Source organism: Homalodisca vitripennis, chromosome 2 (assembly GCF_021130785.1).
Source record: "Homalodisca vitripennis isolate AUS2020 chromosome 2, UT_GWSS_2.1, whole genome shotgun sequence".
In the NCBI taxonomy this organism is placed as follows: Eukaryota; Metazoa; Arthropoda; class Insecta; order Hemiptera; family Cicadellidae; genus Homalodisca; species Homalodisca vitripennis.
In genome coordinates this window covers 211,507,248-211,525,874 of record NC_060208.1, presented here as the reverse complement: position 1 = coordinate 211,525,874, position 18,627 = coordinate 211,507,248, and positions in this window count along the sequence as shown.

Here is an 18,627-nt window from a genome sequence, read left to right as displayed (position 1 = left end):
AGACTTTGATGAAAAGAAAGGACCGTGTGCTCTATTTCTTTTAATGACTTTTTATCAACGAATTCCGTACCCTGGAACAAATAAAATAAGATTGATGATATTAAGTAAGAAATTGGTAAAGACACAGCTTGAAAACTCCCATAAGAATTTAACAACTTAAACAGATTTCGAAGTTGACAAGAACAGAGAACAATAGAGAAACATAGGGTACTGACTCATTAAGAAGGTTGCATGTTAACGTTTGCTCTCGAAGCTGTGAAAGAAATGATGATTGAAGAAATCCTTCGTAAATTCTTTATTCTCTGCACGATAACAAGGGAAAAACACATTAATAATTTATAGCACATTTCTTCATCAACGTTTACTCCTCGTTTAACTGTGTATTACATTAATTCCTGTCGTGACTGCAGAGATCTCAGATTAGCGCGTTCTTTAAAATTGAAATGTTGTAATTTCTAACCGAGTAATTATTTTGTAATCAGCTTTATGTACTGCTCTCCTGGACAAACCCTTATACGATTCGAGATTTGCTTACGGTTGGGAAATTCACGACTGCATAGCGTTTTAACGACCAACCCATGGAAAATGGACAGTTATCACAATTCTATCTATCAATATCTAAATTCTATTTATTTGTGTAAAAGTTTATCATACATTTACAAACTTATGTGAACTTAATTGAAAAAAGATTAGTTTTGTACTTAAAGACAGACAATATATCGCATTAAAAATATGAAAAGCGGCTTATTTGTTTTTAAGTACTTGAACCTTTAATATTCAACTAATATTATTTTCATTCGTGATACCAAGTGAAGCCTTCCAGCTAGATCTGAGGTTACTGACAACCCAGGCTTATTTCGTTAACTTGACCTTTGTTCTCGGATGGTAAACAAGGTTGTATCGGTCATAAAATTGGGATTTTGGTATCAGGATTTCTATCAACACAATAGAGGTCACAAAGTTACTAATTTTAATATAACCAACGATAATAGTAAATATATATTGAAACAATAATTTCTCGACTAAAGTATGTCATTTTAAATAGTTGTTATATTGTTATGTACTTTTATTGCAATTACCCACACTTCTGTTTTCCGAATTTCCGCATTTTTCTAAGTGGATTATGAGAATTTAGATGTTGCTCTGTATATTCTATAATTCTGATAGATTTGCCTGTATCAGAAATGATCATTGTAAAGGTGATTAAATACCAAATTTTATAGCAAACACCAACCCTCGCTGTAAGTGTATGCGCGTGTGCATTAAATCTCTGCTCAGTTTTTGCATATTGGATACCAAGCAGAAACTAGTTTTTAGTGATGAGCCGTTTTATACGTAATAGGCTTGGCTCATCAAAATAGCATATTTGCCTGCTTGGTGCAAATATAAGTTTTTAAATCATATTAAACAATTTAGATACATTGATACAATTTAAGATAATACGTGGTATAGGTGTTTATAATATTTGTAAAGGTTTTAGAAATATCTAACAATGTTTGGGGTTGGTGAAATTAATCCACTGCATAAAGGAGGATTCAAAAAACGGTACCCTTAGTAGGTTAATTTTTTTTAAACTATATTTTTCAGTTTTAATATACATTTGGCCCTTTTTACCTATCCATACACCTCATCTCGGATCACGTAACAGGTTTCACTGAGGTTGCATGTGAAAAATCATCCGATCTATAGCTCATTAATGTTTTGAAATTTCTCGCCTATAAATAGACAGACGGATACTGATTAAAATATACTTCTTCTTTCTCCAACAGATAAAAAAGAAATTATACTGCATACTGAATTATAAGCTTTAATGATTATTAGCCAAATCTCAAGGATGGAGATGCGTTGCCATAGAATTAATTCTTTTCTATTTAGAAATAAAGTTTCATAATAAATTACAATCCTGTAGACTTGCACTGATATTTATTTCTCCACATATTTCGTGGTTAGGCTACATGTGCCTGTCGAAATGTCATATATTAAAATGTCATACGACTATACTCATTTTGTACAAATTTATTAATTTTTAGGTTTTATCATCAGTGCTTTAGTAATAAAAACAATGTAGAAGTTTTCACTAAGGCTCAGCCAAATCTCATGTGAGTGATATTCGCCATCATCGAATTCAAGGTTGCCTGTATAGAAATAAAGCTTAGTTAACATTTCAAGTCTATAGATCAGTTCGTTCTTGAAATATCGTGCAGACAAACTAATAATTTGTGTGTTTTATTTTTTTAAATCATTTCGAAATTAAACAATGCAGTTTAGGGCTTTACAATTTTCCTTCACGATTTGACTGCGAAACGCGTTGGGACTAATTCAGTGATACGCAATACCGATTGTACGTTACTGTAACCTTTGTCAGAGAACGTGATAGGCACAGATAAACGTTATCCGATGGGATAGAATAGTCCAATGCCAGTCTTGTGTTAACATTGCATTGGATTACGTGCAGTTTTGTGCTGCACATCGACTAAATTAACCGCTTCGCTTTGATTAAAATTACACAAAACGACCATAGACCCACAAAATTACTCTTTCAAATCATACTGCATCAGTATTCTTATATTTCAGGGTGTGCCTCAATTAACTTAGTATCTATAAACTATTTCAAGGAAATAATTAGAAAATAACTCGATGTGATTTTTTGCAAATATTGATGTAGTCTTTTAATATTTACTAGGTAATTTCAGAAATTCGATACTCGGGTTTCAAATTACTCACTGATTGATTCTGAGGTGGCTCTTGAATCAGTTTCATATTCCCATTACCACGTATATTCTCAAATACGTTGATGATACCATGATTGCGAATGCTGCCACTATATTGTAAATGTGCTCTTGAAAAGCCAAGTCCATTTAAAGCCGTATTTCACCATATTAAAAATCACAAAACTCACAGGGATCCCAGTAACGTGTGAGTTGTGTGTGAACTCCCCGTACGTGGGTTGGCCACGTCCATCTTCATTATGAATGATACACATTGAAAGTTCCGCTAACACTTCACTTTGCTCATGAAATACGTATGAATATGGAAATGAATGTGAACGAGAGATGAGAGTATATATACGAGTGCGGGCTGTGTTCAGTAATACTTTAGGTTCAGATATACTCTAAAATAGCAATATACCTACACGTAAAAGTTGCATAAACTATTTCGTCTGTAGATGACATTTTGTACTACTTCACTATTTTGTACGATAAATTTACCTTGGATCTTTTGGTACATTTTTAAGGTTACGTTAAACATTTTTCCTAATACATCCTCATTTGTTACTTTTCATAAGGTGGTATGAATCATAAAGTGTATTAAAAGATCCGACTAATATTGCATATAGATAGATATAGATTTTTAGTGACTTTTAGAAATATAATGTAGATAAAAACAAAAGGGAACTAATAATTTTAGATACAAGTTTTTCGTAAAGTGCATAACTGATTTAACCATTAAGTGTACCTAACTCAGAATAAAAAAGTTCTAATTAGAAAAACACATTTAAACACGTGTCATTTGTGTATGAAAATGCTCATTTGTCTACAAATAAGGGGGATACAGTTTCCGTAATGTGCGAAAAACTTCATCCTGACGCACTAGGTTTAAACGAACACGGGTTTTAAAAACAGGTATATTGAATATTTCAGAATTTGAAATTACCAATTGGCGAATGTTTTCTGCCAGAGTAAGAGAAGTGGCAATCTTTGGTCAAAATCATTTTTAGTTTACCCTCAACATTCTTCACTGATCGACAGACAAAAGTTTTGAACTTACAGGGGTAAAAATACACACAAACAATATTTCAATGGAAGTTATTGGATTTCACTGGTCTACTCTCGGTGCAGGAACATGCAGTGAAACCAAACAACAGTAAGAAAACTCTATATGTAGAAATTTTAGTTCCAAAATTTATGAAAAAAATATAAAGGAAATTCTGAAATTATGATTTTTTAATTTTAAGTTGTATGCGCCTTACCTGAATACATAATTTTTGTCTTCAAATAATAAAAATATTACACTGACTGAGAACTCATTGACTTGTTTTTCTGTAACGGTGAAGTTTCTACAGCTGAAGACAAAGATGAACAAGTACATCAAGCTAGACTAATTTCATTTTCACTAATTTAAAAAACTCAAAGTGCCTCGGATTTATGTTTTGATAGTACCGTTCGTTTATCTTTTACAAGTTATCATCAATAATTCTAAAATCAAGACAACATTTAATCCCCTCATGCCGTGAGGTTATGAACACAGAACAAGATCGCCGGGCCGGTATCCTTCCAACTTCTCTGGTGATACAGTTGCGATTATCACAGTTTTGATCAAGCCATCACTGTTGATATTATTTATAAGTTTTTCCAAAGCCTAGGATGTTGTGACAAATAATTTTGGTTTAGATATTTGCATAATTTTAGGCTTTGAAATTCTAAATATTTTACTTAAATAGACCTGTGTTAATAAATACTTATATAGTATCTAAAAAAAATTTTTTATTAAGTATATATAACTTATTTATAATAAATAACATATATTTAACTTACCTGTAATTAGCAATATGTGAACTATTCTATTTTAACTGTAAACGGTAAATTAAAACTGGTGCCACGTATTTTTACATTACACACATTTTTGACTGCAATAATCTTAAAAATTATTTTAAATATAATGGTGTAGGTTTCCATTTTTACAATTTTCCATTACTAGCTATATATAGAGTTTTAGTTGAATTTTCATTATACTAATATACATATATATATATATATATATATATATATATATATATGTGTACTATATATATATATATATATATAGTACTAAACAAGATTTTTTCGTAACAGTTATTGTTCCATGTAATGGACAGAAGTTTTAAATATGACTCAAATGTAGTTACGTTTAAAATACTTTGAATATTATTTGATGTACTTAGCAAATTCACAACAATTAGAACTTATAAGGCACTAAATGTCATTTAGCATCCATTGGTACCGCATTAAACATAAAATAAACATGTATTTGGTTAATGAATATTACAGATTTTTAATTTTAAAAGTTCCCAAGTAATTTTTTTTGCAGCAACTTCATTATGGAATTAATTAGAATGTCATTATTGTGTGTGACGTTAACATAATTGAAATCAGAGACAAACTTTATTTGATGGGATGCAAACATTATCACACTTTTTAATGGCAAGCTTTTCAACAGCGAAACTCTGTTCTCCGAAAACTTTTAATTAACTTCCCTTAAAAAGAGCGGAAAAGCCCTGAAGTTTCCTGATTCCTAATTATGAATATGATTCCTGTTTTAGGAAAGTTTTGAATAAAAATTTAAGTTACCGTTAGAACAATACATTAAAACAAGCTAGAGTGGATTGTACTGGTTATAAATAGTTTACCTATTAAAAGTATATTGTAAATGAAATGAAATTTTTTAATTTTATAGAAATAAACTGTAGGAAACGAATGAAAACCATGTTTTGCATTTTATATGAAAAACATTTTTTCGAATTGCACGCATATTCATAAAAAAACTATAAGGTCCTTTACAAAACTCTGACGATATGCATTTATGAACCTTAAAATATTCAACTTATTTTTATATATTTGAAGAACTTAGATAAATTGAGGGAAAGACTGTAAAAAATAATTGTTTAAACTTTATGTTTGCTATATATAATAAATATTGGTCATTGGAAAAACACCTACCCTACGTTAATTTCATTCTTTAATTAAATCTCTTTTATCCAATTTTTACGTATAAACAGTTGTATTTTTGACACAGTACTTATTATGTTAGTATTACTTTTGAAAAAAATCATTTTATATTGTTGATAGTGTATAGAAGTAATTATTTAGAGTAAACAGAAATTATTACAAAGTAAATATTTATACGTTTCTTTCAAAGAACAAATAAACACAAATTCAAATGAGAATTTAATACACAGAGTACCTACCTTCACATGATAACTCTCAAGGGAAGTTTTATGTGGTAAGAATGTGGGGACATAGAGAGAGCTGACAGAAGCAGCGCTTAATATAGAAGATTCCCGCTATTGACACAGCGCTAGAAGCGGAAACGTTTTGCGGCCATTTCTGAACTCAGACAGAGCACTACAGATCTCAAGAGACGATCTCGTGATCAGCGCTTTGTGATATACAGTGTATCTCACATTATTACAGCTTTTCACTGTTATGTAAGTTTGAATTAAGGAAATTGTCATTCAGTCATTCACTAGTAATCAAGGAGCTTTAATAGAGAAAGCAGTAAATTTAATATTAGTAAGTTATTGACCCAAAAATTAATACATACCAAATGTGATAAAAAAATTAAGATCAAGTGTTTAATGTAAAGAAGGCAATATTTTATTATATTTTGTTCTTGAAGGCACCATCTATATCCTATTCAAGCAATTGTAAACAAAAACATGTTTTATAGCCCGTTTTCGTAGTAATTGTAGAGCCTAAATGTAGTATTCTAATTCATATTTCTTAAATTTATTATTTTAAATTTGTGTAATAATAGAGACTGGCACTGTTATAATTACAGAGTTTTACTAAAAATCAAAATTTAAAGTTAAGTTAAATAAAAAAAAACACCATTCCTGCACACGACCTTGTCTCTCTGCTCAGTAAGCCAGCTCCAAATCCAGAAGGATTCACTTCACTATATACCTTCCAGTCGAACCTACACTGGATTCAGCAAAAACGATGTGTTACTTAAATCTGGGCAACCCCATGGATGTCCCGGAGTGGCACATCATTAACCGTAAATGTTTAGATATGGGGGTACAAGTTGATATCCTATACATTTGGGTCTGCCCCTTTACCCCTTGGCTGAAGAAGTTAGTACAGAGCTGGCCTCACCTTCTTCAAAGGAGACATGATCAAAATCCTTCTTCACGTATCTCGGGAGGAGGCGGCCCCTACCCACAAATTTCGCAACTCCTTGTTCTGAAAGAAAATAAATAATACAGATCCAAGCGGGACATTATCGATTGATACTGATAATACAATGATCATAAGACTTACCCCCGATAAATCAATGATCATTAGGAGCAATTGCCATTTCCTCACTCGACCTTGCCTTACTGCGCTCAGTTAGATAGCTCGAACCGTGAAATTATCGATTGGCACCGAAGTTACAGAGATCACAGGACCCACCCCCGAGGCATCAATGCCCGAGGTAGCAGTCATCATGTTCGCGACTTACCTATACCAAAATACAGAAAGACAATTTTTGCGATAAATTGTGAGCTTTAGAAACCGTATTTGGATAAAATTTGTAATTACAGGTTGAAAATTAGGATTAATTAAGGAACATAATTTTAAATCACCATTTGGTTAATGAATCGAAAGGTAAAAATAATTCAGGATTACAGAATCTATAGAAGAATACACTTGCTATAAGACTTATTACTACGACTAATTTTATACGTCTGTTAAATGGAGATTTTAAAGATAGCTGTTGGTATTAATATTGAAATCTCTCGATATCGAGCTGATGGAGTAAGTCCCCTCTTTCTTGAATCAGTCTTCACATTACCCTCAAAATAAGATTGATTTTTTGTTACTTTAGAAAATGATATCCACTTGAATAGATCTTAGATAGCAGGGGAGGATTGTGTTGTATCATTGCTGGCACTCTGTACCTGTGGAGTGCCTGTCGCAACGTGCTACATTCCGGTTCCATTACATGTACTTGTGTAATACTGTTCTCTAACTGTGTTTCACAAATAGCGGCTCTGATTAATGAATGCGAGTGTTGCGCCATTGTGTTGTATCATTGCTGGCACACTGTACCTGCGGAGTGCCTGTCGCAACGCGCTACATTCCGGTTCCATTACATGTACTTGTGTAATACTGTTCTATCACTCGCTTCATAAATAGCGGCTCTGATTAATGAATGTGAGTGTTGCGCCATTGTGTTGTATCATTGCTGGCACACTGTACCTGTGGAGTGCCTGTCGCAACGTGCTACATTCCGGTTCCATTACATGTACTTGTGTAATACTGTTCTCTAACTGTGTTTCACAAATAGCGGCTCTGATTAATGAATGCGAGTGTTGCGCCATTGTGTTGTATCATTGCTGGCATACTGTACCTGTGGAGTGCTTGTCGCATTCCGGTTCCATTAGGCTAATAAACGTAATTACGTTATGGACTCCCAGCAATACAACATAGTGAATAGTTTGGAATCTTGTTGACAAGGTTTAGTTGAGAATTTAAAATTGTTGGTTTTTCCTTCAGTATTCATGAACTAAAGCGGTTTACTGCTTCATATTAACATTCAAACTAAAATAAATAACATATTTAAAATAAGTCATACATAATGAATATCCAACAACATCCGTTTTCACAATTAATCATCATGTTATTATCTAATTAAGTAATATTTTGAATACATACATTCGTATACTTTATTTTTAAACAAAATACAGGTTCAATGTTTATTCTTTACTAGAAAAACTTTTACCGAAATAATATAGTTTCAAACAATTAGATACATATGTCAAGAAAATGAAACAGTAATTTAGACTGCTATTGGTGTAACACGCTTTATTAGAGGCATTTATGAACATCTAAAATTATGTGTCCAAGCAGAACTGCAATTTCTAGCGAAACTTCATTCTCAAGTTATCCTGCGGCCAGACTGAGAGAAGATAAATTTGACTAGCCTGTTGAGTAATGGTGATAAGACCCGCGTTAACACTCGACTAATTACTCTCTCGGTGGTTAGAGAGTAACTTTCAGCTAATCACATAAGATCATATCACATAAATTATGTTGTTTTGACTTTGGTATCATGACAATAAAAACCAGTGAACATCGAAGCCAGCATAGCTAAGACGCTGAGACTTAAATAAGAACAAAGGTCCATCTGCAAACCGTAGATGGTTGTCGGTATATAACTATTGTTGCTAGTTTTGTCCCTTGCTTCCAATAAGAAAGAAAGCCTCCAGTAACATCATTGAAGAGCTAATTTGTAATTTGTAATAAAGAAATAAAAATAAATTCTATGTTTAGCAAATAGTAGTTTTAATCCTTAGGAGGAAAAGTAGTTGTTTGCGGTGCGTAATTTTGTTTTACAAACAAGAGAAAGCCGAGGTCTGAAATACGGTAAAGCGTCTTTAGACACTTTTTCTCCACGTGGTGAACAACTGTTTTTAAAATACCGAAAGAAAAATTAAAATTTACACGTTACAAGTTCACTGTAACAGTTGTAACTTTTGTAACGTTAACAGAAACAATAACAAAGTTTTTAGTAAGCGTACTGAAAAACATGATTGTGTGCCAGATTATTTTTCAGATATTTGTTATAAGATAAAAAAAGACTTCACGCACCTATTTGTATCAAAACCAGCTGTTATTAGTGAGGTATTTAAAAACTGTTTATTATAAAAATAATATCACCAACTTTAATCTCTTGGCAAAAAATGCACAATAGGCTTTATATGTGTATATGTTAAAATTAGTTTCCATTAATTCTATAACTCATTTTGTTTCATTTAATACAGTATAAGTATAGGTGCGCAACCACAGTAAAAAACTAGGAAATTGTACATTTATTTTTGTTTTACCAAATGTTCGTACGCTTGATACGCCATTGTTAACGGCAACGCGTTTACGCGTCTACGCGCAGAAGACAGGTTATCGAAAATTGTTCACCAATTACTAAATTCATTAGTTCATTATTTACAATAATCCGCTGAGGGTTTACAGTCGGGTATAATGGTAAAAATGACGAGGTTCTCACACACTACAAATTGATTTTAGGCTCCTCGACTATATCTGTACAATACAAGCCTTGAGGCTCACAGGGTTATATACATTTTTTAAATCAAATACCTGTTCCTGTTATTTTAGAATCATCAATAACATACGAAATTTTACTTAATATCTAATGTTGGTGGAGACTGCTGAGGCGAAGTTATTCATAATTTGGTTGTGTTTCACGTGTAAAGAATTAATATTTGGTCACCGGAAACACGACAATAACGCACAAAGCCGCGCGTGAGTAGAATGATGTCAAGTAAAAACATTTAACAGACATCTCCGGTTCCGGCCTCTCGTTTAGCTGCGAACACTCCAAATTGTCCTCTAAGTGTTTTTATCAGACGTTACATTTTTATCTGTCGTTCGTTAGTTCATTTTCTTTGTTTGTTAACAAAAAAAATGCGTTCAAGGAATGAAAGGTAAACAATGAAACTAGTTTTAACTAGTGCACATATTTTATGTTTATTACTTTTAAAGTGAATCTTACATGTTATAACGAAACAATAAAAACAAACTATATTGGAATTTAACACATTCCTATAATTCATATCACCATCTTCTCCTCAGCGAAACTCACCCGTTTTCACCGGTGGCGTATACAGAGTTCGGAGAGGGCTGATACATTGTTTGGTTAGGAGGTATAAAATACCATCCAAAAACCGGAGCTAGGGAATCTTCCTCCGAGAAATTATTGATCTGTAAGGCCTTATAAATGTTTTCTAGTATAGAGCAACCTACATGATGAAATATTGATGTTTGTATTTTAAACATTTCAGGGTAGGGATTGATCTCTTGACCCCCCTCCCTCTTACACGGGTCATGGTTCTCACAGATTTCTGGCTATCAGGCGCTAACTCATTCTCCTGAAAACTCCGGGGAAACCTAATTTTGACCCCGAAACTACAATGTTTTGCAGTTTTTATTTTCCATTTCAAGTAACCTTGACATTCATGATCCTTTCAAATCATGATAGAATTACTGGAATTATCCCAACTTCTATTACTATCTCCAGATATCTTCTTATAGACCAACCATATTGATGAATTAATTGGTACTGGTGCCAAGGTGTGACCAAGGAGTCTATTTTAAATTTATTTTGAGAATACCTACGATTGTAAAATTTGTATCTTAGCTCATAATTGGAAAACAGTGCTATAATACGCAGTTGGATATTTACAAGATCAACACTTGCTTATACTCATATGAGTATTTTTAATATTACATAGATAATGAATTTAAAACAGAAAAAATTCTTTTAGTGCCTGAATATAAAAAGAGTTTGTCACTGGGTGATAAAGTGTTTACTTATTTGCATGAGTAATCTGCCCTGCGTTTAACCTTGTGTTATATAAAAGTAGGTCATGGCTGTATATCAATTTCGTGAAACTGGCTGTATATACAGGGCGAGCAGATAACTGGCGACTAAAAGGATAATGATCTAGGAGATAATTTGACTTCAGCAAGATAAAGGATAAACATATTATAGAATGTCAGGTTCGTAATTTAAAGAACGGTTTTTTTAAATACCAAAGAGTGTTTCATTCCATAACAAAAGTAGTGTTTATTAAATAACTCTATCAGTTTGCATACCTGAAAGATTAAACGTTTATTGATTAATAAAATACTAAATGAATAATTAGTTCCACCCGAAATCAAAAAGTGCAATGTTTAGGTTATACAAAGAAAAACATTTTCTTCAGGTAAATAAATAACCTAACACATAATTAGAAACTAGATTAAAATAAACAAAAAAACCAGAGCGTTATGACACGCTGTCACAAAATCACAACAACCATGTTGTGTGTCAACTTTACTAATTGTAAAACATGCGCTTAATAAAAAACAGTCAGTCGTGGGTTGTTGGCCGGCGAATGCAGACCTATCGTAATCTGTATTCTCTAGTTCATTTTAAATAATTAGTGCTGTGTTTAGTTTTTTCATTGAAGACTTTTATTTTCCGTTTGAGAAGTTTTGGACGTTTCTAATTATATATTTTCGTTTTATTTATAATTACAAAAGTTGCAGTGTCATTTTTAAACTGTTTACTACGTTACAAAAAAGTTTCCGTTTCCATATAAGGTAAAAAGCATTCTTTTACACGTAGATAAATGTAGAGATTCCATAGAGTATAATTAAAGAACACGTACAAATTTTAAACACCTCTAACCTGCATAACTTTAGTATTAACATTTAAGATTGAAGAACTTGTGCATACAAGATGATCGACGTCTTTTGCTCTAGTTCCGGAAACCTTACCTTTTACTGTTATATTATGTAAGCACAAGTTTGCACAGTCGGGCTACCTTATGAATTCTACATAGCCTGCAGTACAAGTTAGCTCAACTGTCAGATATTTACTACGGTTATATAATTTCGTTTATTTCTCCAGTATTTGGAATTACTCCTGAATTCTCTCTAATATCTCTCTACTGTGGCGTACCTTCATTGAACACATTTCTGGTTATATTCGCATCTCAGACCAAGGGTCGCGTAACAGGTGCTAAAGTTCCATTCCAATATATAAAACACATAGCTTATTATATTTCTCATATTATCTTTAGGATCTATAACAGGTAAAGCTCAGCCAATCAGTCGACAAGTAGCCTGATGATAAAACCTAAGTGAGAGTGCTCATGGGAGAAACCTCTTTCATGAAACCGGCCTAAGGAAATGCGTTTCAGAATAAGTTTCTTGCATTACGAGTAGAAATATATGAATATATATATATAAAAAAAATATATATATATATATATAAAAAAATAAAAAAAATAAAAAAAATAAAAAAAATAAATAAAATAAATAAATATAATAAATATAAAAATATATATATATATATATATGAGCCTATAAAAATTCAAAATTGTACATACTTTCCCTCAAATTCACATATCAAAACGTTTAGGATTTGTCAGTAATGGTTTATTAACTAATAATATTCTACATACAGTATGTGTAAAACCTTATGAAACACCACTAATTTTGTACGATTGTGCAGAATTTTATCACAAGTGATAAATTGAACCACTCTTAAAAGGGTTTTTTAATTTTAAAACGTGTGTAAAGTATTTGTTGGTTTCACTAATTTCGTTCAATCTATGTAGAAAATAGTGGGATTTACATAAATCCCAATTTGATACGTGTAAGTCCGCCATGTTGAAACGTTAATACATTGTTGAAAAGATACTTCCCCAAAATATGACATGAATCGCGGATTTACATTAGAAAATGTTGTGATTAGTCCCCAGGGCCTTCAGTGTTGGCACATCTTGTTTCTTAAATTTGAAGAAAGTGTTTGAAATAACCTCCCTATGTATGATTTAAAAGTTTTACATTTTCTTTCTTTGTTATAGCTCTAATCGTTAACCTTACACGCGTTTTGGATTCTTATAGCTGTTACTCTTGGCTTTAGACAATTTTCTAAATATAATTTCTTATTCTACTTACTAAAAACTATTTCGGTCATAAATCGACTATTTCAGACTCCTTTAAACTACTTTCGGTCTAAGGTTTGTCTAATTTGTCTCGTACAAGACAAACATAACACTGAGAAATCTATTATTATCTAGAAGGAAATCCTACCTACTTCCTATCTACATCCGATATAAGGGAAAATCTTTATTAAATTCATACAACTTTTCCAAAATTATACGGTTTTGCACTGTTCAGTCTTATTTCTCTGAGTGTAATCTGGGAAAACATATCGTTGGGACTTGTGAATATTTCTATGTTTTCCCTTATGCCACAATGAAAATAATATATTCCAATTTCAAGTAAGCCCATCAGTTTGGAGTACAGTATATGAAAATATTCACTGCATTCATTGTTGTTGGTTTTATAACAGTTTTTAAATACAATTTACAACGCATTATATTTATTTAATGCGTCATTTGGTGCATTGTCGAGTAAGTTAGGTATTAACATTGTATTTGCTAACTGCATTACAATACTGCATAGGTCTGTTCAACCGATGTTCTATAATATTTCAATGTAAACAAATGTTAAATTGGGAAGAGCCAACTTGTAAAACTTCCGGTGAAAGTGTCAACAGCAATATAGTGTCAGATAAATTTGGATTATGAAACATAAATACTACCATTTTCTCAGAATTCCAAACTTGTCCAGGTAACTTCTTTACTCCTTCTCAAAATCAGCGCTTAGCAACAAGTTTTCATATTGATATTCATTCATAAGATATTGCAATAAATGTATTCAATTCGTAAACATAAAAATAAAGCAGAAAACAAGTGTATTTACCACAGCTTGTGGGCTGCAATCAATACCTTGATTCAATCATACCTTCATTCAGTATTTATCACGTTAGCCTCTAGCATTTCCATTGCTGCTGCCACACACTGAAACATTAACATTGGAGATTATTTTGTAGAAAACGTTTCAGACCAATTAAAAAACACATTTTAAAATTTTTTATTCTAAAACAATGGGTTTCATTAAATATAAGCTATTTTCAATTTAGATAATCCATCAATAATTATTTCTCAATCAGTGACCAAATTCTAGGATTTAGTTCAGTGATACTTATTTATAGTAATTGCAAAGTAAACATATTTTAATAATTAATAAGAGACAGGTAATTCATTACTTACGTCACTATGATATTTCTTCTGCTTATTAAAACAGACTTTCTCATAAATTAGCAATGATCTTACAATTGATTCATTCTTCACTTCTGCAACAATAAAATCTGTACAGACCGACTAAACTAGTATGCAAATATATTAAATGTTTTAAGTTTATATGAACAAATATTAAATTAATAACAATAACATTTTTACTCTTGTTCCTTTTGTAGGAGGTAGCTTTTGCAGAGCTTAAGCTTGTTAAGTAAAGCTCAATCAATATGAACAATACGCGATTTGTATTTCAAGTTGCCAACTGTGTGATAATATAATTCTATCTCCTTGTAATTTTATTTCATGGCTATTTATAAACCGCTTCGGATAATAATACGTTATGTTTGAAAGTGCTTCAGATCTTTGTATCTGTTCCATGTTTGTTTATGTAACTGTGTGTTACGCCCGATTTCTATGCATATAGTATTATGTACTTTTGCAACGTTCACATACTATAGTGGATATGAATTGCTAATTTACTTATTACAGATGTAGTCACAGCAATACTAATTTTTTAGACCATAGGTGTACCCAAAGGAAGTACTTTTACCATTTAATTATTTTTTACGTATTTATGAATTATTAAAAAATAAAAAAAATATATATTGAGTATAATAATGAACTAGCGTTTTGTTTTAGGTATTTTATTATAAGGAGTAAATATTTATTAGTTTAAATTTGGGACAAATGTACAAAAGGAGTACGCAAAAACTTGGAAAGCAATTTAAGTTGTTTGGCAACTGAAACGAGGCCGAGACAAGCTTCAGAAGCTTGTTAAATGTATTTCTCAACAGCATTCTTCAGGGGTGAGGGGTTGTTTGCATTATTGCCATGTTTTTAGGGGGAAATGTTTTGTCTGTTTGTTTGTCTGTGTTGTAGTTTATTCTATTTACGTTTATTCTAAAACTGGCAGGCGATCTCCTCGTTTCTTCATCAGTAGACGCACAAGACGCGAGGTCTCTCGCGGGAAGCAGAATTAGGTCACATCACTTGGTGGGAATCTTATGTCGGATGCGCCATTTATCAAATTATATGCTTAATACTTCATAACTCTTAGGCTTGCTTCACACTACAACGACAGGTCGTTTACCCGACATATTGTCGTCAACGACTCAAAAAATAAATCCGTTCACATTAGGCCGACTGTCACCCCCGACACGACATTCTTGGCAGTAAGGTTACCGCAGTGCCCTCTAGTTTCTGTAGTGCTTCTCAGTTTAGTTAGAATCATGGATCTGAAAAAGTTTATGTGTTTTTTGGTACTATACAGACGAATCAAGATGAAGAGAAGAAATAGATTGCACTGGGTACAACACCCAATCAATTTGAGAAGAAATGAAGTAGGTTCATTTTTTTACACTATTTGAGGACTTGAGAAGTGATAGTGACAAGTTCTTTAACTATTTTAGAATGAATATTCAGAGTTTTGATGAGCTACACTTAAAAGTAAATGGTAGAACCGAAGTTACTTACACCTTTGCTAAATTGTTACCGGTAGTGTATGGTTCCTCGTATGGTAATCTGAATGATTAGAGTGTACCAGATTATTTCTGTGGGATGTACGTTGGATACATATCTTTATTACATTGCTGTTTTCAAGAAGAAATGTAAATTCTGTTTAATGTGAAGCATATAATCAGCTTATTTTGTTCGTCCGTTTAATAGCACTAATGTATTCTTACATAATTTTTCATTCTTTTTTGTTTGTTTTCATTTAGTATGTTGTTTGTAAAAAATTCATTAAATTCCATTAAATTTGAAATTGTTTATTTGCAAAATAAAATTATTTAATTCTGGTAATGAACTAATAGAAAGAAAGTTCTGTTGTCAAATATTAAATGATTAACTATAAATTATTCATAACGGAAGCTTCTGAGTTTACGTATTTATATAAAATTATTTAGGTACCTTAACAGTGCTTTCAGTGTGATTTTATGCCGGCTTCATTGAGTTTTAATCATCTTCAGTCGAGAAACTATATAAGAATACATTTATGTTAGGACATGTATACACCTGTGTTATTTTAATATCTTTTTTTGAAGTAGAGGCCGATCCCCTTTTAAGCGTATTCTGTCCATCCTCATGGGACACTGGCCTGTGCGAGGACCTTATCAAACAGAATAAAGGGGAGAGTCAATACAAATACAGTACGAGGTTGATTGTACTGATAAAAAGTGCAACGCTCACAGACAGGATTTGAACCTGCGTTATCTCTAACTCAGACCCAAAGTCCAACAACTTAGACCGTTCGGCCATTGGCACTCCCACTTACTCTCAACGTTTTACATACATCGGTTACAAGACAGTAAAATTACAATACAAAACCAGTTCGATACAGCAGCCAACTTGTTTCAGATGGTTTATTACAAAGATAAGATATTCTAAGAATATATTAAACTCTAATCGTTGATAGGGTTATTAAAATACTCTTAATACGTTTGTAATTAATTCATAAAAAATTATACATCAATTAAAATTTCCAAATAAGGTTTATATTTGTAAAGTGGTTAGAAAAGGTAATAAGACTTAATAACCTTTGCTCAGAAAGAAAGATTAACAACATTTTTCAAGTGAAGGCAATGTTGAAAATTTATGGATTTATTAAAATATTATCTTACCCCATATAAACCCAAGACCTAATAGACTTTACAAGCCGCCGTTAACGTCCTGCTCTTTCATGCTCCCCTGATATTGAAGCTATGGGTACAGGAGTTATTTAAAATGGTTTAATAAAAAAAAGATAGAAACGATTGTCGTTAGGACGTGGGTAACCACAACAGCTCTTGCTCGTTACGTATGTTCACTACCGACCATCACAAACTGTTATTGTGTAGAGTGGCGTTTCAGATCCAGAATAAACTCTACCTGTCAGGTGATAAAGATCACAAAACGTATAATGTGTCAATCATTTTTCATAATCGTCACAGATTAGTATAACCATAAAATATTTTGAATCACGGAAATATTAAGTAAGCAAGAAAAATACTCAATTTAGAGCCCCATTAATATTTAATTTAATTTGTTTTAAAGATGAATCAACGTAAAATATTACGACTTTCAATATAATCTCTCCAATAAATTTTAGTTGAGACAACTGGATATAAAAAGCTTACGTCAAGACGCTTGATTTATTCCATTTCTGCCCTCCAGTCTTTTTGTTACATTTCAATCAACTTGATAAGGAATGAGTTTTCGTGATTTATTACAATAGATTATCAGTTTAGGGACAGAATATCATTTCTGTTTTGTATGTCAATCTGCCTGTCTGTATGTCAGTCTTTCTGTCCTTCCACCAATCTGTACGCTTATTTGCATGATATTTCAAGAACAATTGAACTGAAGACTTAAAAACTTGTATGAAGCTGAATTTTTATATAAAAACATTGAATGCTCATATTATGGGATTTATCTGAAAGTTGGCTAACACCTTTAAATTGGTCTTATATGTTATCATGATAACACTGAGAAAATATCAGAAGGAATACATTTGTAAATAAACTAAAGGCAATCACATGATATCATGGAACCACAGCAAAAAGTATACGTATCGTGGCGTTCTGATATCGGGTATGCAATGGGGAGGGAATTTAAATTATTAGGTATACACTCTTACAAGTTATATTCACATATTTCACGGGAAGATTTACTTGTCAAGATCTCCGAACTGACGAGATCTAGTAATAAACTCTACCACATGCAGCGTTCCACTACATTTAACAGTAATTATTAAACAAGTTTAAACACGGTTTTTAATCCCACTATACAACTAATGGCATACACTAAAATATCATTCAAACCGATTCCAAATTAAAAAGATCTTCTCTGTTTTCTTCTCAAAAAGAAGGTCACTAAAAATCTGGAAATCCTGACACTCTGTCTCGTTGGCTTGAAACGCGTTCTTTTACCACGTTGGGTTAGTAATTAATCTGCACAATTTCTACACCAAGTATAAGATCCTTACGTAAGATGCTTGAATCATTAATTGAAATCTTATTACTTAGGTTACTTTGAGAAAATATTAATCAACTCGGTCTCAGAACTTTGGATTAACACATATAACTTTATCACGCTCTTTAAAAAGTAAATACCAGAGCAGTGTTGTGAAAATCTTTTCATCTTGAGTATTTGTCCCTTTCTCTGTTCTGTAATCATCTTAAATTTATTTTAATTCAAGAACTAATGGTTCAGATCTGTATATTAGCTCTTCGCTTCTTCTGTGTTTCGTTAATATA